Raw genomic sequence first — 27753 nt, 5'->3', positions numbered from 1 at the left:
CCAAAGTCAATAGTTGTTGCTATGGAGCATTAATAAGACACTTGCCACGAGTTTTCCTCACGTGGCTCGGGGTGGGTGGCAGGCTTTAATTTACAACAACAATTGGGAGGATTCTCGATTGACGTTGGAAAATCATGCCCGATGCTGAAGGCAGAATATTCCCATGCTCTTGTGGAGGTGAAGTGCCCACGTGTGAATGGCAGCAATGAAAATCTTTATACAACTGAGGATGAGTCAAAATAACACATGCCAGGCAGTAATTGGCATCTAATCACGGCACATGCAGAGGTGAATGGCTGCATGATGTATGAGCAAAATAAAGTGTCCATTCCTCCCACATTAAGCCGCCCTCTTACAGTTATCAGGTTAATTGTTATCCCCCGAATTACTTTATCAAACTATTAACACAACACATTGTGTCACCCGGATCCACTGCAGCCCGATGACTTGTCCGTGCCGTCACTGATTAGTCACTTTGTCCTCATACATCTGCAAAGAAAATGTAAGAGACATTGTAAAATCTGAACGTGTCATCCCAGCTTCCCAGATAATTATTGAATGTGCTTTCTCTTGCTGGGAATTATATATATCATTTTTTTAGGGTTGTGGTCAAATACAGAGGTTGGTGAGCAGCTGTAAGTAAATATTAAAGAAAGGAGAATTATACCAGAACTGATTAAAAGTCTCTCTCTCATTTAATCCACTTCTAGTTTTTGAGTTTTTGCTTCAAAATTATATAAAACTGCATCAAAGTACCGTAGTCTGTGTAAGAGCTCTCCTAAAATCGTGAAGCCGAATTGCATCCTGTATTATACTTCAGAGCTGCACTCACTATTCTGCTGGTGCAGTCACTGTGTACATACATTACATTACTTATCCTGTACTGATCCTGAGTTACCTCCTGTATTATACCCCAGAGCTGCACTCACTGTTCTTCTGGTGCAGTCACTGTGTACATACATTACACTACTGATCCTGTACTGATTCTGAGTTACCTCCTGTATTATACCCCAGAGCTGCACTCACTGTTCTTCTGGTGGAGTCACTGTGTATATACATTACATTACTTATCCTGTACTGATTCTGAGTTACCTCCTGTATTATACCCCAGAGCTGCACTCACTATTCTGCTGGTGCAGTAAATGTGTACATATATTACATTTATTATCTTGTACTGATTCTGAGTTACCTCCGGTATTATACTTCAGAGCTGCACTTACTATTCTGCTGGTGCAGTCACTGTGTACATACATTACATTACTTATCCTGTACTGATTCTGAGTTACCTCCTATATTATACCCCAGAGCTGCACTCACTATTCTGCTGGTGCAGTAAATGTGTACATATATTACATTTATTATCCTGTACTGATTCTGATTTACCTCCGGTATTATACTTCAGAGCTGCACTCACTATTCTGCTGGTGCAGTCACTGTGTACATACATTACTTATCCAGTACTGATCCTGACTTACATCCTGTATTATTCTCCAGAGCTGCACTCACTATTCTGCTGGTGGAGTCACTATGTACATATATTACATTTCTTATCCTGTATTGATGCTGAGTTACATCCTGTATTATACTCCAGCGCTGCAATCATTCTGCTGGTGCAGTCACTGTGTACATACATTACATTACTTACCATCTGGTGATCCTCAGTTACAGTCTGTATTATACCCCAGAGCTGCACTCACTATTCTGCTGGTGGAGTGACTGTGTACATACATTACATTAATTATATTACTGATCCTGAGTTACATCCTATATTATACTCCAGAGTTGCACTCACTATTCTGCTGGTGCAGTCACTGTGTACATTTATTAAATTACAGATCCCGAGTTACCTCTTGTATTATACCTCAGAGCAGAACTCACTATTCTGCTGGTAAAGTCTCTGTGAACATTTTAGTACTGACAAACAGGGCTGCTCATTAAGGAGATAGGAGTCTTGTAAATCTGGTGGAAGTTGTAACAGTAACTAGATGATGCCTAATATTACAAGATTCCCTTCAGTCTCTGGTCTTGCGGTCCTCTTCTGGTGGGGTGAGTTACATCACGTAGCTGAAGAATAACCTGGGTATTAGCTGAAGAGCCAACCTGACCTTCTTCCATTGTGAACTCGGTGCTTGGATAATCTTCCTCGTTGACTCCATCAGACTCACCGAGATTAGAGTTGACGTTAAAGTCTTCTCACCTGTCTGAAAATAGCGCGGTCTTTAACTTTCCATTGGAGATTTGCCCCGTGTCATATGAGTTCATTCACCTTCCTGGGCACATATCTCTATGATAGGATTTCATTAAATAGAAAAACACTTTTGATTCTACTGCTATTTCTGGACGAGAGATGATGGTCTGAAAGTGAATAATCCGGCTTGTAACCAATGCGATATGCAGCACTAATTAATACATAATCTATATTGCTATATCATTACAAATATTGTGCAACATCTTCTAGCACAAAATCTTTACCTTTCCTGATTGTTGACCAATCATTCGATCTACTATGATATCAACGCATAAATAAATATGAAAGCAATGAAGGCACTCACCGGTCTTTGCTGTGCAGTGGAATACATTTAATCACGGATGGAAGTTACATGCTGTGGCAAGCGGGGAGGGGGTAGAATGGGACAACATGTCAGACGACGGCCGTTTCGCACTCTTTCGGGTCTAACCCGTCGAAGCACTGTGAAAGAGTGCGAAACGGTCGTCGTCTGACGTGCTGTCCCGTTCTACACCCTCCCCGCTTGCCACAGCATGTAACTTCCATCCGTGATTAAATGTATTCCACTGCACAGCAAAGACCGGTGAGTGCCTCCATTGCTTTCATATTTATTTCTCGAATTACTCTGGACTTTTGAATGAGCACCACGTAGCTGTTGCAGGGATTTTTTTCTGTCATGCCTTTCTGTCAATTGCAGCAAAGAACGCTATTATAACGCTGTTTGTGAACATTGGCTATTGCCAAAAATATTCCACGGGCTGAGCAGTGCCCTGTTTTTTCCTTCTCAACTCTTTGGCTATGATATCAACGCATATTTAGTTATCTTAAAGGGGACCTATGACAAAGTCAAAAGTGTCCAGTTTTTGCTGTTATTTTATTCTTGTTGCTTTTGTTTCTTTTAGTATTCAATTTTTTATTTTTTTTTTATATTCCACCATACAGATCCAGAGATACATATCACAAAAGTGAGTACACCCTTCACATTTTTGTAAAAAATGTATTATGTGTTTTCATGGGACAACACTGAAGATCTGACCCTGTGATACAATGTACAGTGTCAGTGTGCAGCTTGTATAACAGTGTAAATTTGGTGTCCTCTAAATAACTCAACACACAGCCATTAGTGTCTAAACCACTGGATTGCCAACACCCTGACACTGAGCTGCAGCACGGTGGCCAAGACCATACAGCAGTTTAGCAAGACAGGTTCCAGTCAGAACAGGTCTTATCATGGTTGACCAAAGAAGATGAGTACTCGTGATCAGCATCATATTCAGAGGTCGTCTTTTCAAAATAGACGTATGAGTGCTGCCAATATTACTTCAGAGGTTACAGGGGTGGGGTCCGAATCATGAAAAATACTATGGAGACACAACACCAGCTTAGGGAGATATAATATCCATTCTTCCTGTCAATGCTCAGATCTTACGCCACACACTGCATCACATTGGTCTGCAAGGCTGTCTTCCCAGAAGGAAGATGATGCACAAGAAATCTGCAAACAGGTTGCTTAACACAAGCAGACTAAGGACATGGATTATTGGGAACATGTCCCGTGGTCTGATGAGACCAAGACAAACTTATTTGGTTCAGATTATGTCAAGCGTGTGTGGAGGCAATCAGGTGAATAGTACAAAGACAAGTGTGTCCTGCCTACAATCAGGCATGGTGGTGGAAGTGGCATGGTTTGCGGCCAGCTGTGGTGAGCTACAGTTCACTGAGGGAACCAGGAATGCGAACATGTACTGTGACATACTGAAGAAGAACATGATCCTCTCCCTTTAGAAATCGGGCACCAGGGCAGAATTCCAACATAACAACCCCAAACACACCTTCAGGATGACTACTCCCTTGTTAAAGAAACTGCGTTTAAAGGTGCTGGACTGGTCAAGCATCTCCAGACCTAAATCCTATTGCGCATATGTGGGACCTGCTCAAAAAGTGGAGAAGCGCAAGGTCTCTAACATCCAGCAGCTCTGTGATGTTGTCATGGAGGATAACAGAGGATCCTGTGAAGCTCTAGTGAACTCCATAGCCAAGAGAGTTAAGGCAGCGCTTGAAAATAATGGTGGCCACAGAAAATATTGACACTTTGGGCACAATTTGGCCATTTTCACTTAGGGGTGTGCTCAATTTTTAACCAGCGGTTTAAACATTAATGGCCGTGTGTACAGTTATTTAAAGAGCACCAAATTGACACTGTTGTACAAGCTGCACACTGACTACATTTTACTGTATCAAAGTGTCATATCATCAGTGTTGTCCCATGAAAAGATATAAAATATGTATAAACATGTGAGGGGTATGTTCACTTTTGTGATATACTGTATGGGTCTTTTTATAGTTCTAATTTTTATGGCCTGTACATGGGAGAGTGGCTCACAGGATCCTCGGGGGCGTGTCTTTAGTCTGCTCTGCCTTATTACTATTTGAGTCACGCCTCCTTTGTACAAGTCATAGCACTAAATAAAAAAGGTCCATATCCCTGGAACCGTATGGCGGATGGTTAAAAAAAAACAAAAAAAAACCAATAACAAAAAACTGAATATTTGGGATCAGTAGGAATAAAGTGAGACCAAATACTGGACTCTTCTAACCTAGAGACAAGTTCTCTTTAAGACATTATGTATTGGCTGATTTTAGGGGCCCTCAGTTTGTTTTCTACACTTTTTATGTGCATACAGGTCCTTTTGATGTAAGCTTGGGGGATGGGATATCAATGAAATCAAGGTAACCTGTGGAATCTTTAGTTTAAAGGCGTTGTTTTATAAAATATTAAATCCTCGAAAATTACACATTTTGTACTCAGGTATCTGTAAGCGCATGGTAGAATAATGTGGTTATTTTTGTCTACACACGTCAATATACAAAATATTTCAGTCTGTATATAGGTATAAGCCTTAGGCCTCATTCAGACAAATGTATTAAATGTATGTCCATTTGAAACAAATTGCAGCTCATGCACTATTGTCTTTTGTATTTCAAATGAGATTTGCCTATTGAAGTCTATGGGTGTGTAAAAAAAAACAAAACACCCCCAGATCTGATACAGATCATCTCTATAAAATTCAATGGTTTTGAATACATTGCAGTTATCAAAGGAAATTGGATTCTAGGTTATAAATTTTATGTATAAAAACGGATGCCATATGGATGTAAAAAAAGGACAAATGGATGAAACATGGATGGAATATGGATGAATGTCATTCTTTTTTTTCTGGCGGCAAATGTGACAATTTTTCATTCACTCGTCTGATCCCGGCCTTGGGGTAAGAATACCAAGAGTAAGAATCTAAAAGGACAAATGTAAATTCCGTTATACATCCAGAGGCCAGAACTGCAAAGACGAAAAATGTAATTGTAAAAGTGTACGGTTCACTTTCTATTGATCGCTCGTTTGGTCGCTGATTGGATGCAGGGCTCGCGTGATGTCAGAACCCCACGTGAGCTCTGGCACCGCTGGAAGTGCGCCGTTACGAAAGGAGAGTATAGGCTTTATTATTTTACTTGGTGGAAACATTTGGAATCAGAAGGGGTTGTCCTAGTAGTGGATAACTCCTTTAAACCAGAGTTATATCACACAAAATAGTTATAGTAAACCTGTCGGGTGCAATATGCACCCAGAATCACAAGCAGTTTTGGATGCATATTGCTAATCTCTGCCTAAGGCCTCGGTTCTACTTGCGTTTTGCACAAACGAGTGCAATCCAATAAAATTTGGGGCAGTGTCCATCTGTGATTGATTTCTCATTCCATAGCGGCATGTGAAATAAATCGCAGCATGGTAGCGAGTCTCAGCTCACTCACCCCCATACAAGTCTATGGGAGCATGTGAAACATCGCACTGCACTCGCATGTAATTCGAGTGCACTGTGATATACGACTACAAATACAAAGAGACAGGCAGCGGAAGATGGGGAGAAAGTGTTCCATCTCTCTCCGCAGCTGTGATCCAATCACAACTGTGATGGCATCACAGTCGCATGACCTTCGACTGACACTCACAGCAGAGGGTCATTAGCATATCGGTTCCGATGCTCTCACATCAGAAGCTATACGCAAGTGGAACCCTAACTGTCCCTGTATCTAGTAGCATACATAAAGAGATCTTTAGAAAATGTATTTCTAAAGATCCTTTATGATATGCTAATGAGCGAGGGGACTAGTCACAAGGGCGTTAGTTGCCTTGGCTAGTCAGCCCTCTTAGCAAGTAAGCACACCCTTGTGGGCGTGCTAATATGCTAATGAATGCGCAGTGTCAGAGGCATGGTCAGGCTCACCTTTGCCGCCACTGCTAGTTTTCAGCAATCAGAACATCCCCGGACTTCCGGTCATGCTCACTACACCAGTTTGAATCTGAGACGCGTACACCCGGCTTCATAGTGCGCATGACTCGAAGTCCGAGACTTCTGATCATGCGCACTGAGCCAAAATCCAGTGTGCCGCCCCGCGGCCCCGTTACCTTCAGGTCGTCTCGGGGTCTTCAGGGACGGCACGTCCTGGGTCCTTCTTGTCACAGGTAGGTTGCCTTCTATAGGATTCGTGACGCCACTCTCAGTATTGCGGTCAGGGCGACCGCCACTGCAGATTAGGGGACGCCTGGGGCCGATGGTGGGACAGTTAGATGTGGTGGCCTCCCGAGAGTGAGGCTATCCCCAGGGCCCAGTGAAGGTGTGTAATACCACAGGTCGCAGAAGAACTCACACGCACAACCAGAATGTCTTTCAGGGTTTTTACTCACTTCAGATGGCAGGGTGAGTAACCCGGACGATGCTGTGATACGCCAAGTGGAAACCAGGCTCCTTCACGCTGACTTGTGAAGGTGGCTACTGACTCACCTTCCTAGCCCTTGTGTTTTTGTGGTGACCCAGACTTGTAGTCCTACGGGTGACTGTTCTCCTCCGTCAGTAACCACTGCACCTGCGGTGTCTGACTAGTGACAGCCTCCAGGTCTCCTCCTTGCGACTGCTCTGCCTGAGCTTCACTTCAGACTGGCTCACTACTTCCTCCCCTCTGTCCCTGCCTACGCAGCCTAGCAACCAGGCTTTCTACCACACCCCTTGAGTGGAGATGGAGGCCACACCCCCTCCTGGATTCCCCTGGGGTCCTTCCAAAGGTCAATGTGGGAGACCTGGTTACTATGTGCCTGTGTAACCACACCCCGGTCAGCCTTCTGGATTACCTGTGTTGTACTGCCCCCAGCATGGGTGCAGTACTCACTGGTGCCTGACCAGGTCAGGGGTGCCACATTCCCCCTTAGTTATCAACAGCACGTCCTCGGGCTGCAAGACAAACATTTTAAAATGCATAAAACAGTAAAACATTTAAAAGCGTCATAAAACACTGTAAAACCACACCAGATACCATACATCACCACCCTCCACCCACAAGTCCATTACCCACCCAAAACCCTCTCAGGAGGCAGGTCACCGGTCCTTTTAGCAACCAGGTCTCTGCCAACAGCTTCCCCAGACCTTTCCGTCGAGCCGCACCTTCGGCCACTTCTGGCAGGATGTAGAGGCGGCTTTTTTGGTCTGGTGGTTAACAGGGTATACCCTGCCTTGTGGAGCCGCGCCTTCGGCCTCTTCTGGCAGGAATATAGAGGCGGCATCCACAGTTGATACAGACAGGGTACCCTCTTTGTGGTGGAGAGCCAGGCCCCATAAACATGCGTGGTCACAGGCAAGTCAGGCCCATAAACAGGCAGGCTCTGGTGGAGGTACCATTCAAGGTAACTACATACACTGCGAGAGTTTGTGGCTATAGCCAGTTCATAGCCTTATGGTTCGTATTTTTCAAAAGTGCACAAAACCAGGTGCAAAAAGCATTTTTATCAACAGGGTTCTCACACTAGTTCATGTGGGCACATTCTTGAACTTTCTCTTTAAACGTTGCAAACATTTCAAAACTTTAACTCTGCGGTACTTTTCTTTACTTTAGGCCTCTGCCACATTTACGTGACAAAACTTAACGTTTTTGTCACGTATGTGTTAAAGGGGTGGTTTTGTCCCCGTGTGCCGTGTTTATGGCACGTACGTGTTCTCCGTGTGTTATACGTAATAACACACGGAGAACGGAAAGCCCCGCTTTACCTGCATCATCCGGCGCTGTCTGTGGTGCTGAATGACAGCGTCCGGCCAAAGCCACACTCCGCTGACGCTACTTCCCGCCCCCAGTGAAGAAGAAGCGTTGTTCAAATTCACTGGAGGACGGATGCAGGGGACAGCCGCGGCAGAGACTGCAGATATGGTGGAGGTATGTGTTTTTATTATTTTTACACTGACACATGTCTTTCTCTGGCGCGTGTCACACGGGCCCGCATCCACACTACATCCGTGTGGTACGGGTGCGGGCCATGTGACACCCGTGCTGCTGGAGCAACATGGACATGTCAGCGTTTTTAAAAAAACGGACAAACGTAAGTACGGAACGGACACACGTTCCGTTCCTGAATACTTACGTGTGTCCAAAACTAATACAATACATAGGACCACGTGGGCCCGTGTCTCCGGTACGTGAAAAAACAGGGACACACGTACCGGAGGCACGTGAGTGTGGCAGAGGCCTTACATAAACTCTTTACCAGGGCTTTGGCCTGTAGGGCTTTGGCACTGGGCAATCTCTGTGTCTTTGTCGTCATCTGTTGTACTTGCTGTGTCTAGCTCGTGCTCTTTGTATTTATCTTCTTCTGTTTCTGTTCTTTCCTCTGTTTCTCTAACTTGTTCTGTTTCTGTTGACCTTGGGGTAGGCTGGGTGGAGACAGCTGGGCTGCTATAGGCATTTCTGGGGCATGGTGTGACGTCTAGCGCAAACCAGCCACGTTCTTCCTGATGCTTTGTGAACTCCACCAGGTCTCTCATATGCAAATTTCTGCCAGGGTGTCGTCTGGGCAAATGGGCTCTCACATCCCTCCTGCTGACAATGATTTCTTCTCTGACACCAGGTGCAACGATGAAGCCATATCCTAACTTGAGACTAAATTCTTCGACCACTCCACGGCAAAGGGGTCCTCTTTCCTGATGGCGAGTTTTTCTTAGGAACTGTTTGTCTTCTAAGTCCCAGGCTGCAACGGCTTCCTTATGCCGATCTGGGGACTCCTGCATTGCGGTCTGTTTTGCGGTCTGTTTTGCTCTGCTTGTGGGACTTTTTGTAACTGCAGGCTCCCAGGCTATGTACATTCGCGGTATGGTGATGGCCAGCGCTTTGTCTTCAGCGGGGGACGTCGGGCTCTCCTCATCCCAGCTGGAGTATGGTAGCATTTCTGGCTCTGGTCCCCCCTCAATCACGCATGGTGCCGCATCCTCCTCCGATGGGGTCGACTCCTCAGCCTCCTGGCCTCCCCTCCCCCTTAGTTCTCCTGAGCACTCCTCGGGTGGCAACGCTGGGGAAAGGCTTCCCTCCTCGGGACAGGGCGGTGGGTCTTCAGCCGCGGGAGTCACTGGGGCCACTCTGGATGAGCGCTTGGGGAGTAGGTAGCGGTCCACCATCTCCTTAGGGAACCGCACCTCCAGATCTGCCTTGAATTTAAGAAACTCGGGGTCTTCTCCCAGCGGGGACGCAGGACACGGTTCCTTGGACTGTGGCTGGGGTGCAGTGACTGCTTTGGCCTTGCAGGCCGGGGTAGATGGCCTTGCGGCCTGGTCTTGGCGGGCCGAGCCTGGTGTGGCTGCGGCCTGGTCTTGGCGGGCCGAGCCTGGTGTGGCTGCGGCCTGGTCTTGGCGGGCCGGGCTGGGCGTCGCTGCTGCGGCCTGTTCTTGGCGGGCCGGGCTGGGAGTCATTCCACCCGGCGTCTCTGCAGGGACCGCGGGTTTCGCAGCGTGGGCCTTGGCAGGCATCGCCTCCGGGGCCGCAGCAGGGATCTTTGTGGGCGTGGCAGCGTGGCGCGCCACGGGCATCGCAGAGGCCTCACATTGGGGGCAGCGCCGGCGTGGTCGGTACTCTCACGAGGGCAGGGGCAACACTGAACTCACTCATTGGCAGCATCATCGGTGTCTGGGTGGTCGCCGCCCGGTGTGGCACTTGTCGCGCGGTCCACCTCTCATAGGTCCGAACCGCTGTAGCCATCTTCCGAAGCTCGGTGCTTCCTTCCCTGAGCTGCTGCACGATCCTGGCCTCCAGGCGGTCGCAGAACTGGGCAAGCTCCCAGTCCCACCAGGCAGCGGAGCCTGGCTCTGGGTCTCTGTATGCAGACGCCATCCACTCTGCTCTCTCTGCACGACCTTCCAGCTTCGCCTCCTGCAGCTCTGTGTCTTCCCCCGTCTCTGGACAACTTCGCCTCCATCACTTGCGAGGTCAAGACGCTGCAGGGGTTCTCTGGGTAGCCACACCTCTTCGTGGGCGGCTACTTCTTCTAGCGCGGGCTTCTGTTGTTCTTTGGCGTGCTTTTCATGGTGGCAATATGGCGGCGCTTCAAACTTTTTAAGCGGACCGCCAAGGCACATGGTCACCTGTCTTAACAGGTCTAGTCCTTATCCTGTTCGTGACGCCAGAGTTATGCCGCCCCGCGGCCCCGTTACCTTCAGGTCGTCTCAGGGTCTTCAGGGACGGCGCGTCCTGGGTCCTTCTTGTCACAGGTAGGTTGACTTCTATAGGATTCGTGACGCCACTCTCGGTTTTGCGGTCAGGGCGACTGCCACTGCAGATTAGGGGACGCTTGGGGCTGATGGTGGGTGCAGTTAGATGTGGTGGCCTCCCGAGAGTGAGGCTAGCCCCAGGGCCCGGTGAAGGTGTGTAGTACCACAGGTCGCAGAAGAACTCACAAATAAGGAATAACGTTTGGAACACCATTCTAAGTCTGAACTGGGTGCAAGAACCTAAAAAACATCACTATAGGGAGAGAAGGTATGCACACCAGTGACTATGCAAGGAGAATACATGTAATAGCAGAAACTGCTGTGTGAATACTGACTTGAAAAATCCAATAGCTATATGTAAGAGTGAAAATGTGAAAAATGGAATCTGCATTATTGCCATGAACATATGAATAAAGAGAAATTTAGCTACCACCTATTGCCAAGCCACATCATACGCATATATAGCCTGGGTCTCAGCTTCCCATACACGCTAAGTTTTTTAACTGCATGAGAGGACACACACAAGCTAGGGACCCCAACGTAGAGAAATACTTTGGCGTAGTGTTGTGGCTCTGTTGCATTGATCAATTCAGTAGCTAAATTTCTCTTTATTCATATGTTCATGGCAGTAATGCAGATTCCATTTTTCACATTTTCACTCTTGCATATAGCTATTGGATTTTTCAAGTCAGTATTCACACAGCAGTTTCTGCTATTACATGTATTCCCCTTGCATAGTCACTGGTGTGCATACCTTCTCTCCCTATAATGCAGAAGAACTCACACACACAACCAGAATGTCTTTCAAGGTTTTTACTCACTTCAGATGGCAGGGTGAGTAACCCGGACGATGCTGTGATACTCCAAGTGGAAACCAGGCTCCTTCACGCTGACTTGTGAGGGTGGCTACTGACTCGCCTTCCTAGCCCTTGTGTTTTTGTGGTGACCCAGACTTGTAGTCCCACGGGGTCACCCAGGGAAGTTGCTTCTGCCTGTTCTCCCATCTTTTTGGCCCGTATGCTTGTAGCCTGGACCAGGTCAATCCGGCTGCTTGCCTCTTGTTAACTATGGGCCCTCTCGTTGCTACGTGGCTCCGGACTCTGTGGTGTAATGGTGGAGGGTATGAAGTACCCCCACCTGCAGGTTTGGTAGGCCAACTTAATGGGACCCTGCGCTGGGGACCTGTAACCCCGTGTGGCCTGGTCCTCTCCTGGCAGTCCCCGTACTCAGCCACCCCTTTGCACTCCAGCCTTGGGTGGATTTCGGGCGGCACTACCAGGTGACCGTTCTCCTCCGTCAGTAACCACTGCACCTGCGGTGTCTGACTAGTGACAGCCTCCAGGTCTCCTCCTTGCGACTCCTCTCCCTGAGCTTCACTTCAGACTGGCTCACTACTTCCTCCCCTCTGTGCCTGCCTACGCAACTTAGCAACCAGCCTCTCTACCACACCCCTTGAGTGGAGATGGAGGCCGCGCCCCCTCCTGGATTCCCCAGGGGTCCCTTCAAAGGTCAATGTGGGAGACCTGGTTACTATGCGCCTGTGTAACCACACCCCCATCAGCCTTCTGGATTACCTGTGTTGTACTGCCCCCAGCATGGGTGCAGTACTCAGTGGTGCCTGACCAGGTCAGGGGCGCCACCCCAGCATCGGGCCCGATGGCAGCAGAAAGCAGTGAGATCGACCATGCCTCTGACGCTGCGGATTCAACAGCATGTTAGCACACCCACGGGGAACTAACACCCTTGTAACTAGCCTCTGACCTCATTAGCATATCATAAAGGATGTTTAGAAATACTTTTCCTAAAGATCTCTTTATCTGTGCTACTAGATGCAGGGACAGGCAGGGATTAGAAATATGCACCCAGAACTGCTCGTGGCTCTTCGTGCATATTGTACCTGACAGGTTCATTTTAATAAAGAACATTTGCCACATGTATACTTTACATCACCATCATTCTTTAATCTTTTTTTTAAGAAGTTAGAAGGGTTAAAAGTTTGTCAGCCATTTCTCATTTGCCAACAAAATTTACAAAACCATTTGTTTTAGGGACCACATGACATTTGAAGTGACTTTTAGTGGCCCATGGGACACCATTCTAAAAATTGCACCCCTCAAACTGCTCAAAACCACATCCAAGAACATTATAATCAGGTGCTTTACAGGAATTAAAGCAACGTGGAAGGAAAAAATAAAAATTTTACTTTTTTTCCACAAAATGTTACTTAAAGCGGGCTTTACACACAACGACATCGCTATCGAGATGTCGTTGGGGTCATGGAATTCGTGACGCACATCCGGCCTCATTAGCGACATAGTTGCGTGTGAAACGCAGGAACGACCGTTAACGATCAAAATTACTCACCTAATCGTTGATCATTGACGCGTCTTTCCTTTCCCGAATATCGTTGCAGTTGCAGGACACAGGTTGTTCGTCGTTCCTGCGGCAGCACACATCGCTATGTGTCACACCACAGGAACGAGGAACATCACCATACCTGCGTCCTCCCGCAATGAGGAAGGAAGGAGGTGGGCGGGATGTTACGGCCGCTCATCTCCGCCCCTCCGCTTCTATTGGGCGGCCGCTTAGTGACGTCGCTGTGACGCCGAACGAACCGCCCACTTAGAAAGGAGGCAGTTCGCCGGCCACAGCGACGTCGCTAGGCAGGTAAATCCGTGTGATGGGTCCTAGCGATGTTGTGCACCATGGGCAGCGATTTGCCCGTGACACACAACCGATGGGGGCGGGTGTTTTCACCAGCGACATTGCTAGCGATGTCGCTGTGTGTAAAGAACCCTTTAGCCCCAAATTTTGCATTTTCACAAAATAGACTGTACAATTTGTTGTACAGTTTCTCCTGAGCTATAGCTTGTCTATTTTTCTGCTGATGGAGCTATTTGGTGGCATTTTTTTTGCGGGACAAGATGACCATTTCCAGCCATACCATTTTTATTTACATTTGTCTTTTTGATTTGTATTCCACTTTTGGCAGTTTCATGAAAAAGCATCATTTTTTGCAATTTGTTTACGTTTAAATAGTTAAATCGTGTGAAAGTTATATAGTTTGGGTTGTTCCGGATGTCACAATACCAAATATTGTATTTTTACTTTTGTTGGTTTAGTTTTAGATAAATATATGTATTTTTAGGTATAATGTTTTTGGGGTTTTTTTTTTTCTTTCTTTTGTGATTGTCTTTTTTCTTACAATTTTTTAAAACTTTTTTAAACTCTTTTACTTAGTGCCTCTATGGGACTTTAGTCTTCATTACTCTGATCACCGATATAACGTATTGCCATGCATCAATATAGCAATGCATTATACCAGTCAATGCTGCACTGACAGAAGCCTCTTAGACTATGCTCTATGCATGGTCTAACAGGCATGCTGTAGCTGGCTGTACCGGAGGCAATGATCGGGGCCTTGCAATGACATTGCTATGGCTCCGATCAGATGGGTGAGAGAGCTCCCTGTCTCTCCCAGCATCCTAAATGTTGCGATCAATATCAATCGTGACATTTAAGGGAATAAACAAGTAGGGGCGGTGCATGCACTGCTCCTGGCTGTGAGAGCTGGGACTCGGCTGTCATGTAAGCTGAGCTCCCACTGGCAATTGCTCAGGAACAGCTCCTATGCGCCATATGATCACCATGATGTACCGATACTTCAGAAGTCAGGAACTCCTTCCCAACCTTGACTTATTGATACACCATAGGTTTTGAAGAGGTTAAAGGAAATCTGTCACCAGGTTTTGTTGCCCTATCTGAGAGCAGAATAATGTAGAGGTACACCCTGATTCCAGTGATGTGTCTCTTATTTTACTGGTTGCTGCAATTTTTATTACAAACTGTTTTACAGTATTATGCTGAGCTGTATATAATCTCATCCACACCACCGATTGACCACTTTCTGTGTGCACTGTGTATAGGCACAAAGTGAAACATCCTTGGAATAAGGCTCTCTGTATCTTCATTATGCTTTCCTCCAATTAGATTGCAAAAACCTGATGACAGATTCCCTTTAAAACAATCTGCCCTAATAAAGGGGGCTTTACACGCAGCGACATTGCTAGCGATGTCGCTCGTGAAAGCACCCGTCCCCATCGTTTGTACGTCACGGGCAAATTGCTGCCCGTGGTGCAATATCGCTAGTCCCCGTCACATGTACTTACCTTCCTAGCGACGTCACTGTGGCCGGCGAACCGCCTCTTTTCTAAGGGGGCGGTTCGTGCGGCGTCACAGCGACGTCACATGGCAGACTTCCAATTGAAGCGGAAGGGCGAAGAGCAGCCGCAGGAAAGTGACGCCCAACTCGTCGCCAGAGAACGCAGGTACGGTGTTGTTCGTCGTTCCTGGGGTGTCACACGTAGCGCTGTGTGCTGCCTCAGGACCGACGAACAACCTGCGTGCTGCACCAGCAACGATATTTGGGATTTGAACAACGTGTCAACGATCAGTGATTAGGTGAGTATTTGTGATCGTTAGTGGTCGTTCGTACGTGTCACATGCAACGACGTTGCTTAACTCTCTTAGTACTAGGTGTACTAGAGCTTGCATTTCGGCTTACATCATGGAGGATAACCACCTCTGTGATACATATCTCCCATCGACTACGGGTCTGTCAGACTCGGGAATGGAGGGGTCCAGGTTACAATAACTTTAGAGGCAGAAGATGTGAATTTCTTTTGACCAGAAGCAATCATTTTCCAGATGATTTCTTTAAGAGACAAATTTAAGTCGCCGCCATAATTGCGCTTGAGTATTCACCACTATTGCCTACAGCACATTTTAGATTATTTTAGTGTTTTTTTTTCTTTATACAAACTCCATAATTATGCGTGAAATACCAAATTCCTGTGAGTTATGTAGTGAGTATATAAATCATGCTCTGGGAACAGAGGTTAAGATAATAAAGTGAAATTCTTAGAAAAAACAAATTGTCTCTCCAGTAAAGGAGACAAACTCTAGCACAGCGCCACCTATTGGAAGTAGCGATCCTAAAAGTCACAAGTGGATTTTCAACAATCCTTTACAATATGACTCAGGATATATAAGCCAGATCAGAATCCCAATTTGCAGACACGGTGTTTCGGGGTGCTTGCCCCTCGTCAGTGCAAAGTATGGGGGTGTCTGATCTGGCTCATGAGAAAGCTATGTGGAACATTAATGCTCCTTGCTTGTCATATGACGGTCAGTGAACGCAGGTTATGCCACTTTAAATAGTGACAATATACAGGATATTCTAGTTCTATATACTGTAGAGCCCAGAGGTTGGGCTGGTAAACCTTTACATTCTTGACCTAAAAAGGTTAATATGTATAATGGCCAATGCACACACGCCGCAAATTCACAAAGAATATACGGAGAAATCCTACTGGATTTGTTGTATTATTGTGCTGAGTTTTATCTTTTAACAGTCTATATAAAATTCACTGTGTTTGTCCTCATTATGACTGTTATTTTTGTCTTCACTGGAAACCATCAACAAGCAGGGTATCAATGTTTGACAGATTTTCTATATTAGAGATATATATTCTCAGCAGGCCTGTGTCACACGGTTTGGCAATAAATTCGCCGACTGCCATGGCATCATCGGACGGTGTTCACACTGCAGAGTCTGACAGTCCTCACTATGCCTCATTTGGTGCTTCTGAGTTACACAGACTGGCTCAGGCATCAACCAGCTGTGTTTGCATTAGTGATCAGGCTTGCAAAAGTTAATTTCTGCTAGCCTGCTGATTACATCTAGGATCACATGTTGTGGGAGACCTATCACAGCCACTCCCTGCCTTTTTAAGATGGAGGTGCCTGTCTTCCCATGCCGACTATAGCTTTAGCTACACCAGTCCGTGTGTTCTTGTATCCCAGTCCTGCTGGTGATTGTATTGCTTTGTGTGTGGAGTTGTTGTGGCGTTCTCTCGTCATCTCGTTGTTTCCTTCCTGCTCTTATTTTCCTGTTCAGAGCCAGTGTCACCACCCAATGCACCTGGGCAAGTGCAGGGGCCCTGGAAAAACAGAGGGACACACTCGCTGTCGTGGACACCATCAGTGCTGTTTGCCTGACAATGTCCCCAGCTGTTTATGATGTATAGGGCTAAGTAAACTGTCTCCCTCATACCCCGTGCACTCTTTCCTCTTGTGCGCTGTCTCTCCGCACTATGTGCAGCGTCCTGACTGCTTCTGGTTTATGAATAGTAATACGATGAGAGCAGAGGTGAGCATTGATTTCCTACATTGTTGGGACACCGCTTAGCAGAAGCAGTAAGGACGCTGTGATCATCAAACACTGCAGGGGGGAGAAGAGAGAGCACGGAGGAGAGACCGCACAGGGGGAGAAGAGAAATCACGGGGGAGAGAGAGAGAGAACAGGGAGTGAAGAAAGTGCACAGGGGAGAGACCACAAACTGTGAGAAGACATAGCACAGGGGAGAGACCACACAGGGGGTGAACAGAGAGAGCACAGAGGAGAAATCGCACAGGGGGAGACAGAGAGAGAGCACAAGGGAGAGACTGCACAGGGGGAGAAGAGAGAGCATGAGGGAGCACAGGGGGAGAAGAGAGAGTGCATAGGAGAGACTGTACAGGGGGGAGAAGAGAGAACACATTGGAGAGACCGCACAGGGGGAGAAGAGAGAGCGCACGGGAGAGACTGTACAGGGGGACAAGAGAGCGAACAGGGGGAAGAGACCACACAAGAGCGAGAGAGCACAGAAGAAACATCACACGGGGGAGAGAGAGCACAGGGGAGAGAGCACATAAAGGGAGAAGAGAGAGCACACGGGGTGAGAGACAGCGCACAAGGGGAATTTTATTTACGGGGATTGTATTATTTATATTATATATCTATACATACAGCCCGCAAGCTCTAGATTCTAATCATGAATATTGGTATGTGTTAAAGGGGCCACTGGTACTCTTTTGCCCAGGGCCTACAAAAAGCTGGAGCCGGCCATGTTACACCTTATCAATTGTTGTCTAATACCTCTATGTGAGCGTGCAGTGTGATCAAGTTTTGGTTTCCCCTGTTTGTCCTTATCTGTGGACTCCGTCACTCCTGTCATCGCCCTCCCCTGGGGTGAGGGAGAGGGCCTATTAGATCAGGGCTTTGGCTGTACAGGAGCAGGGCATGGAAGGCGGCCCAGACATCGTCACCATCAGACATATCTCTGCAATCTGGGACAGCTAGGACCCCCCTAACCTTAGGATCCCCAGTCCCCGGTTATCCCACCACAGCCCGTGATACCCTGAAACCTTGTTTCGTTTAACTTGTTAAAGAAATGCTTCAGCATAAAAGTAATTGATATTAATGAGCTGGAAAGTATTAAGGAGCAGGTATACTCAATATGGCCATAATCCTAACAGCTCAGCGCCCTTGAGCACTGAAGGTACTAAATATAGATATATGATGAAAGTAATAAATATAATAGCGGCTTGATGACGGCTTCTGGATAGATAGAGAATATTAATCGTTCTCTTAATTTTACCCTCAGTGTAAGACGTAAACTCACATGAAGGAACTTTCGGTCTAAGTGCTTCCCGTCTTAAAAATGGGCAGCGAACAACCAGCACATGTATCGATATTAATCAATGTGTTCCCAAGAAAAAATCAATAGTAGCATTAATTATGTTTTGCTCAAAGTACAAAACAAGTATAACAAAACATGGCTAATCTAAACTAATTTAACATATGGTGACAAAAGTGTGTATTTTTATAGTACTGTAGCGCTATTTATGTGTGCCGTTGGTGGCATTAGTAATGTGTATAGTATAGCAGCACAATCTACATGAACTACACTGAACAAAAATATAAACGCAGCATTTTTGTTGTTGTTTTGCTCCAATTTTTTATGAGCTGAACTCAAAGCTCTAAGACTTTTTCTTTGTACACAAAAGGCCTTTTTGTCTCACATAGTGTTCATAAATTTGTCTAAATCTGTGTTAGTAAGTATTTATCCTTTGTCGAGATAATCCATCCACCTCACAGGTGTGGCATATCAAGATGTTGATTAGACATGATTATTGTACAGGTGTGACTTATGCTGGCCAGCATGATTATTGCACAGGTGTGACTTATGCTGGCCAGCATGATTATTGTACAGGTGTGACTTATGCTGGCCAGCATGATTATTGCACAGGTGTGACTTATGCTGGCCAGCATGATTATTGTACAGGTGTGACTTATGCTGGCCAGCATGATTATTGCACAGGTGTGACTTATGCTGGCCAGCATGATTATTGCACAGGTGTGACTTATGCTGGCCAGCATCATTATTGCACAGGTGTGCCTTAGGCTGTCCACAATAAAAGGCCATTCTAAAATGTGCAGCTCTATAGTATTTGGTGGCCCAGCAGGGGTGTTAAGAAAACAAGTCAGCATCTGGTGTAACCACTATTTGTCTCCTTGCAGTGTCACATATATGCATCACATAGAGTTGATCAGGTTGGTGATTGTGGCCTGTGGACTGTTGGTCCGCTCCTCTTCAATGGCTGCGAACTTGCTGGATGTAGGTAGGAACGTGAACACGGCATTGAATCCGCAGATCCAGAGCATCCCAAACATGATCAATGGGTGACCTGTCCGGTGAGTATGCCGCCATGCAAGAACTGGGATGTTTTCAGCTCCAGGAATTGTGTACAGATCCTTGCACCATGGGGCCGTGCATTATCAGCTGCAACATGAGGTGATGGCTGTGGATGAGGCGCAACAATGGCCTCAATATCTCGTCACCATATCTCTGTGCATTCAAAATGGCATCAATAAAATACACCTGTGTTCACGTCCATAACATATATCTGTCCATACCATAACCCACCGCCACCATGGGCCACTCCACTCACAACGCTGACATTAGCAAACTGCTCACCCACATGGCGCCATACACACAGTTACCATCTGCCCTGTACTGTGAAAACTGGGATTACTCTGTGAAGAGAAACCTCTCCAACCTGCCAGACGCCATCGAATGTGAAAATGTGCCCACTCAGGTCGGTTATGCTGACGCTCTGCAGTCCGGTGGAGACCCCCGATGAGGATGACGAGCAGCAGAGGAGCACCGTTTTGCACCAATTTTTGCATCCACTGTCCGGGTGGCTGGTCTCAGACGATCTTGGAGATGAAGATGCTGGATGTGGAGGTCCTCGGCTGGTATACACGTGGACTGCGGGTGTGAGGCCGGTTGGATGTGCTGACAAATGCTCTGAAATGCCTTTGGAGGCAGCTTATGGTAGAGAAATGAACATTCAGTTCACGGTCACCAGCTCTGGTGGACATTCCTGCAGTCAGCAGCCAATTACAAGCTCCCTCAAATTCTGTGGCATTGTGCTGTGTGATCCAACTGCACATTTTAGCATGGCCTTTTATTGCGTCCAGCCTAAGGCGCACCTGTGCAATAATCATGCTGGCCAGCCTAAGGCGCACCTGTGCGATAATCAACCTGTCTAATCAGCATTTTGATATGCCACACCTAAGAGGTGGCAAATGAGAAGTGACCACTAACACAGATTTACACAAATTTGTGAATATTTGAGCTACAAAGGTCTTTTCTGTACATAGAAAAATATTCGATTTTTGAGTTAAGTTCTTGAAAAATGGGAGCAAAAACAAAAGTGTTGCGTTTAAATTTTTGATCAGTGTATATGATGACAGATAAAGGATCTGACTGTGTCTACAACTGTATGTGAATCAGTTTGTATAAATCAGTGTGTAATTTACAGTAATGCAGTATTATTTATGTCAGTTTGGTGGCATTAATGTGTAAAGTACAGCAGCATAAAGTATGTGTTCTATATGGCAATGAATGTAGGCCCTGATTGTGCGTATGAAATGCTTGCACATCTGTTTATATTGCAACAACGCAGTGTTATTTATGTGTATTTTTTTCCTGCATTATTTATCTGTACAGTAGATCAGTATAAAATATGTGCTCTATATGCAGACAGTTATAAGCATTGGGCTTGTGCATCTGTTTATATTACAGCATGGATTTGTTTTCTATGTATTGTTTGGTAGAATTAGTAATGTGTATAGTACGGCTATATGCACACGCTGCATTTTTTACTGCGTTCTTGTCGCGTTTTTTGCTGCAGTTTTGTTGTCAGCAAGTTCTGACATTTGACTCTCTCTCCTCATAGAGCATGACTGCCCGCTGTGAGTGCAGACAAAGCGGCGCAATCAGAATGAATGTGGGTGAACCCGTGACATCACTGCCGCGACACATGCTGTACTGTGGGGCCTGCAGCTGCGACATCAGTGGGTCACCCGAGTTCATTCTGATCCCGCGGCTTTGTCTGCACTCACAGCGGGCAGTCATGCTCTATGATACTCGCTGTGACAAGACAGGGATATAGCAGAGCTGAATCGCCGAGGGATCTCGTGTGGATTACTTCGGACTTGCAGGAGTGTTTGGGGGTTAATATAGTGGTGAAAAAGTGTGCTTTTTGTATTTTATTCCAAATAAAAAGCTTTTCAGGGTGTTTGTGTTTATGTACTTTCCCTTACAGATTAGTGATGGGGGCGGGGTCTCGTAGACCACTGCCATCACTAATCTAGGACTTAGTGGCAGCTATGGGCTGCTGCCATTAACTCCTTATTACCCCGATTGTCACCACACCAGGGCAACGGGAATTTGATTAATTTCAACCCCCAGTTGTCTGTTGTATCTTGGCTGGTTTTAGAAAAATAGGGGGGATCCCACGTCATTTTTTTTTAAAACAAAATCAAATAATTAAAAAAAAAAGTGGGATCCCCGCTATTTTTCATAACCAGTTAAGGTACAACAGACAGCTGAGAGTTGCAGCCAACAGCTGCTGCTGTTCTGGTGCTGGATGTGAAAAATGGGGGGGACGTACGTAATTTTTTTACCCCAAAAAATTAAAAAAAATAGCGGGCCAAGCTAGCTATCTCTATATCAAGCTATTCTGTTATTTCTTTCTATCTATTCTTTCTGATTATCTATTCTATATGTTTATTTCTTCTATCTATATTTTCTATCTATCCATCTATTCTAGCTATCTATCAATTATCCTATGATATTTTGTTTCTCCTTTATAAATCGCATTAACAAAAATGCGGCAAAATCGTGGCAAAAAAAGCATAATCACAGGCCCTGTGCGCACGCTGCAGATTTACCGCGGATTTTGCTGCGGATTTGCTGCAGAAAATGTGTCTAATATTGCTGCAGTTATTCCCCAGCAAATTCTATGGGTTTTAAAAAATGCTTTGCACACACTGCGTTTTTTTATACCCGCGGATTTACCTGCGGATTTTCCGCTGCGGAAATAATGAGCATGTCACTTCTTTTCTGTAGGTACCTGTAGTTTAAGCCATAAATAATGGTAAGAATCCGCAGGGACCAACCTGAACAAAATCCGCGGTAAATCTGCGGCAAAACCGTTGCAAATCGCAGCAAAAATGCGGGTGCGATTTTTACCGTGGGTGCAGGATTCTTTCAGAGGCTTTGGATTTTTCTTAAGAAAAAAGCGCTTTTGCCGCGATTTGCCGCAGTTTGCAGCGGATTTAACATGGATTTTCCACAAATTGGTCCCTGCAGTTTTTACCGTTATCTAGGGCAAAAACCGCAGGTACCTGCGGAAAAGAAGTGACATGCTCATTAATTCTGCAGCGGATAATCTGCGGGTAAATCCGCGGGTATGACAAAACGCAGTGTGCACAGCATTTTTTCAAACCGATAGAATTTGCTGGGGAGTGACTGCAGCAATATTAGACACATTTTCTGTAGCAATTCCGCGGCGTATCAGCAGAAAAATCCGCGGTAAATCCGCAGCGCGCGCACATAGCCTGAGATGGTATTATTTATTCACTTTATAATGAGGGGACTCACTGTGTCATGTGTGCATTGTTTATATCACTTTGTATTCCTACACACATAACCTTTTGACATTCTGAAATTCTTAGAAACCTTTTGTCAGGATATTTCTACAGACAGTACATAAATCTTATGTCCTTTCTTTTTGTGACTGGGTGCAAAAACTTCTACTTAACGCTCAAGAAATTACAGACACTTTCCCAGATCATAGACTTCATGGTAAGAGCAGCTTATATTTCCCCAGCCCTATGACATATCCTGGCACTGTTTTCTTGTCTGGTCTTTGGTTGTTTACTTGACTTTGGAATGTGAAAAGTCCTAATTTACTTGCGCCGTATTTAGGTGGGGATGTCGCGATTGCCGAAACGGTTCCAGAAATGTCTTGCTTTAGCGCCATGTGTGTCCACTAAAATATCCAGACAGTAATCGGATGACAGCTGCAATGGGTGACCCGTCATTCCATTAATTAGCACCTATTACTGAAACAAGCCTCTGTGTACTTTACAGGCGGCACAAATAACGGCTTTTTCTACGTGGATGACGCCTCATTTGCTGGAATTATGTGAATTAATCTCTTCTTACGCTGAATCTCTACAGTGCACAGGTCATCATTAGTCATGATAACATTATGTAAAAATCAAAGAGCCCTTGTCACAGCACTTTTGGATTTCTTAGGAAATTGTGTACATATGTCTACCTTATATTGACTCATTTTTCTGCTATGAGGCCAAATAAAAGTATTCTGGGCCCCGGTTAAATTACTAACCACCAAAGGGCTAGCAATTATCTATTGTCATTTTTTTTTATGTACCTGGCACTTTCAGGACATGGCCCCCTTTGATAGGTATTAGTTGGATCATCTGGGGTAGTGCATTCCAGAAATCTGGAGCAACACGAGAGAAGTATTGGAAACGGAGATGCAAGGTTTTGATTATAAATTTATCCTGAGGAAGGGGCCAGATATCTCCGAAACATGTAGATTAATAAACCTGTTGATTTTTTAAATCCGTCTCATCGTTTTTGGTCACAAGGACAGCGCAGAGGAACCACAAATCTTCTTCATATATTCTGACTCGGTGTCTCTACACACGTGGATCTGCAGCAGCCCTTATGCCTACATAGTTGTTGTGTCTCACACAACCACCCCAGGTGAGGAACTCATCTATCCCCCTCACCCCTGTTTATATCAGGTATCACCCTATTGCGCTTTTCATTTTTCACCTCCAGTTTGATTCCTCTTCAAGGTTTAGATTATGGAGCATGTTAGTCTTAGACCAGTTGCAGAATGGAGAGCACGGGTAGCGTAATAGACAAATATGAGGGATGAGATGTAGAGTAGACGGTGTAGAACTATGGAGAGCTTTGCGGGTGAGTTTGTATTGTATTTTGTAGCGGATGGTTAACCAGTGCAATGACTGGCACAGGGTGGAGGCATCGGTGAAGCAGCTGGGCTAATATATGAACCTAGCTGCAGCATTCAGGACGGATTAGAGAGAAGAAAGATTGCTTAGAGGGAGACCGATCGGTAGAGAGTTGCAGTAGTCCAGACAGGAATGTATAAGAACAACATTAAGAGTTTTTGCAGTTTGAAAGGAAAGAAACATGACTGATATATATCGGGAATAAAGGAAAGTTCTGTGTTAATTATAACCCTAAGACAGCGAGCATGCTGCTTGGGATTTATGGTTGAAGAAACCAAAGCAATTGAAATATCAGGTTTAGGTAGGTTAGGAGATGAAGGAAACATGATAAGTTCAGTTTTGGAGAGATTAAGTTTCGGATAGAGTGAGGACATAGTGTTAGAGACAGCGGACAGCCAATCACTAGTATTTTGTATTCAGGAGGGATTGATGTCAGAAGAAGATGTGTGTAATATAGGTGTCATCAGCACAGAGATGATCCTGGAAACCATTAGTAATTTTCTGCCATGGGGTAAGCAGCTCCTGGGGGTGCAGTGCCCCTGCTCTACCCAATAGTAGCTCCCTTTTTATTTTAGTGGCATTGACTGCACTTGTATACACACCCAAATTGTAAGTTTTGCCATTCATTGAGAATTTAGGTGTTACGCCGTTAACTCTCCCAGCCGGTGAAGTGTCGGCGCTCTCCTTGACTCACATCCACTGTTCCCACTGTCCCTGCTCATCCCCAAAGTCCCCGGGGCTCTCTTGCCCTACCGGCACCCCGCCTCCCTGCGTGTCAGGGGCGCCACCGTGTCCCGACCCTACCTGCTCCCCGCTGCCTGCTTCTTCCTCTGGCTCCCGAGGCCCGCGCATGCACAGTAGGGCTCTTGGGAGCATGCTTAGGGCACGGCCTCGCTGCTCTGCCTTTCCTTAAAAGGCCAGGGCGACCTTACATGGAAGAGGTTCCTGGTCCCCACCAATAGGCCCAATGTACTGTATATAAGGCACATTCCCCCATTGGGAGGTGCCTGTTGAATGTGTCCCAGTCAGTGGCATAGCAAAGGGGGGGCGGAGAGGGCGGTTCACCCCAGGCGGCACGTATCAGGGGGGCGGCATTTTGGAGGTAAAAAATAAAAAATAGAAAAACATAGAAAAAATAATAATTGTTGATTAACCTCATAACAACCCATGACATACTTGGTACGTCATGGTGACCTGGTACTTAACAACCCATGACGTACCCAGTACGTCATGGCAAAATTGCGGCCCCGGAGCATCGGTGGCTTCGATCGGTGTGCAAAAAGCTTAGATTCGGGGAGGAGGGGACCTCTGCCTGACCTCATGAGGGGTGGTGTCTCCCCCCCAGACATACAGAGGCTGTGATTGGCTGATGAACGCCGCTCAGCCAATCACAGCCACTGTGATATTTCAGCCATTGAAAATGGCAGAAACATTGAAATCCAGCCATGATCAGTGCAGCTATAGCACTGATCACTGGCTGGAGCTAGGTAAACATTGTTTCACCCGCCCCCAGCTCTGATTGGAGAGATCGGCCTTGTGACCAATCTCTCCAATCACCTTGGATCTGGGGCCGGTGACTACTCCCCTCAGCTTCACTTCATCCGTGAAAGCTGAGGAGAGTGATCCCTTCAAGTGCCATTTGGTAAGTGCCCCGATCCACCGCTTCCTCTGCCAATGCTCCCTTTCAGCTGTGCCGCAGCAGCAGTAGTCACCGACCCCGATCCACCGTCACTACTGCCTCCGATCTGCCACCGCCCTCCTCCATTTGCTTCCGCCCTCCATCCGCCACCTCTCTCCCTATCAGCCGCTGCCCCCCTGCATCCACCACCGCTCTCCCCATCAGCTGCTGCCCCCCTGCATCCGCCACCGCTCTCCCCATCAGCCGCTGCCCCCCTGCATCCACCACCGCTCTCCCCATCAGCTGCTGCCCCCCTGCATCCACCACCGCTCTTCCCATCAGCTACTGCCCTCCTGCATCCACCACCACTCTCCCCATCCGCTGCTGCCCCCCTGCATCCGCCACCGCTCTCCCCATCAGCCGCTGCCCCCTTTCATACGCCACCATTCTCCCCATCAGCCGCTGCCCCCCTTCATACGCCACCGCTCTCCCCATCAGCCACTGCCCCCCTCCATCCGTCACCCAATACCCAAGATACCAAAGTTATATATATTCTGGATTATCGATGATCTACGGAGGGTGCGGCAAATTTGACGACCGCCCCGGATGGCAAAAGCAGTTGCTACGCTACTGGTCCCAGTAGCTTAGTCTGCCCGTACTAGTGCTACTCCGCACTGTATCTTGGTGTCTTACCCTGTCTCTGTTCTCGTCCAGTAGTGGACATGTTCCTGTCTTGTCCATCAGGTTATCTCCAGATCCTGCAAGTACCTTCCGTCTGCCAGTTACCACCAGTACCTGCCAGCTTCGGACCACTCCAGCATCTGTCCCTGTGGCGCCAGCTATAGAGGTATTGGAATCTCCCAGGGCTGCCTCCAGGTGGGCACTTACCAGCGCGTGTACTTGCTGCTACCTCCGACGGTAGTAGTGAAAACTCGATGGTCGCTCCGGTCCACTCCTCAAGGTCAGTGAACAGTACCTCGGTCCAGTGGATCCACTTCCATCTCACCCGGCAACCTAGCCGTGACATTAGAGAAATAAGCAAAACTAAGCTTGAGCTTAGAAGTTTGGATAACATTTCTGTAAAATACCAACAATTACCCATATTTTGAGGGTAATTTTGGACTAGGAGGACATGCTGGGACTTTTGGTCAGTATCGGGAGAATTCACAGTGAGTATCAATTGTATTTGCTACTTGAATATATTGGGACTGTGGTTACCATAGCAACACATATAATCACCGGCTGGCAATGCTCTGGATGTTCCTTTACACTTGGTAATTGCAGTACGCCGGCAGCCGCTCCCATTGAAAAGCCTATTATAGCGACTGCCAGACAAGATGTTCTGATTCAATGTCAGGTTCATGAGCAGAAAAAGAATAAATGCAAGAAAATAAAAGAAGAGTAGGAACCATACATCTATCTATATATCTAGATCTACCTCCGAGCCGGCAATTTACTGCAATGCATCTGGTATCGGCACTAAGTCACTGGGAAAACTGGATCAGCCTCTGTGTGGGCTATACGTAGTGTTGATGTGCTGCCAAATGGAGCTCCAGAAGGAGAATACCTCTGTGATACGGCATACAACATGACATGTTTTTTTTTCCGCTGTTTCCATAAGAATGAATGATAATTAAACAATGCATCTGTTTGCAACCTTCCAAGATCATCGATACGTGCAATAAGAAGAGGGCAGGCAGCTGCCCGACAGCTCCGGCAGCAACTAACCTCCGCCTAAGAGCATCGGACATGTTGAAATCCAATTCCTTAATCCTAATCTCTACTGACATCCCAAGTTGACGTAAAGTCAGGGTACGCCCATAAACCATCACATGGTCGTTTGGTCCCACCAAAATTGTGGGATTTTGCAGACATTCTTCTATTGCATATGGGCACTATACCTCCCTTACCGGCGTCCCCACAGTGTCCAGGTCCCCCCCTTCCCCCGAGTGGAGACGACAGCACTCTCACCTTCCAGGCTGCTCAGTGGTGGCTGCTTCGTCCCCAGTCCCTGCTGCCGCCTCCCTGGAACTGCGCACACTGCACAGGCTTCCTGGGAGTGTTCTTAGGTAGCACATGCGCACCTTTTATT

General features: G+C 46.5%; 1 long non-coding RNA gene across 1 annotated transcript; it reads right to left on the bottom strand.

Moving 5' to 3' along the window:
- On the bottom strand, positions 1 to 26818 carry LOC142249135 (uncharacterized). The gene is made up of 3 exons (XR_012724994.1): positions 26760 to 26818; positions 26550 to 26675; positions 1 to 489 (listed from the first exon to the last, which is right to left on the bottom strand). It is a non-coding gene; the product is annotated as an uncharacterized LOC142249135 (long non-coding RNA).
- Positions 26819 to 27753: the final 935 nt, after the last annotated feature.

The sequence above is a fragment of the Anomaloglossus baeobatrachus genome, chromosome 8 (genome assembly GCF_048569485.1).
Source record: "Anomaloglossus baeobatrachus isolate aAnoBae1 chromosome 8, aAnoBae1.hap1, whole genome shotgun sequence".
NCBI lineage: Eukaryota > Metazoa > Chordata > Amphibia > Anura > Aromobatidae > Anomaloglossus > Anomaloglossus baeobatrachus.
The sequence above is the reverse complement of the archived record's forward strand: the minus strand, read 5'-3'. Positions and strand labels throughout refer to the sequence as shown.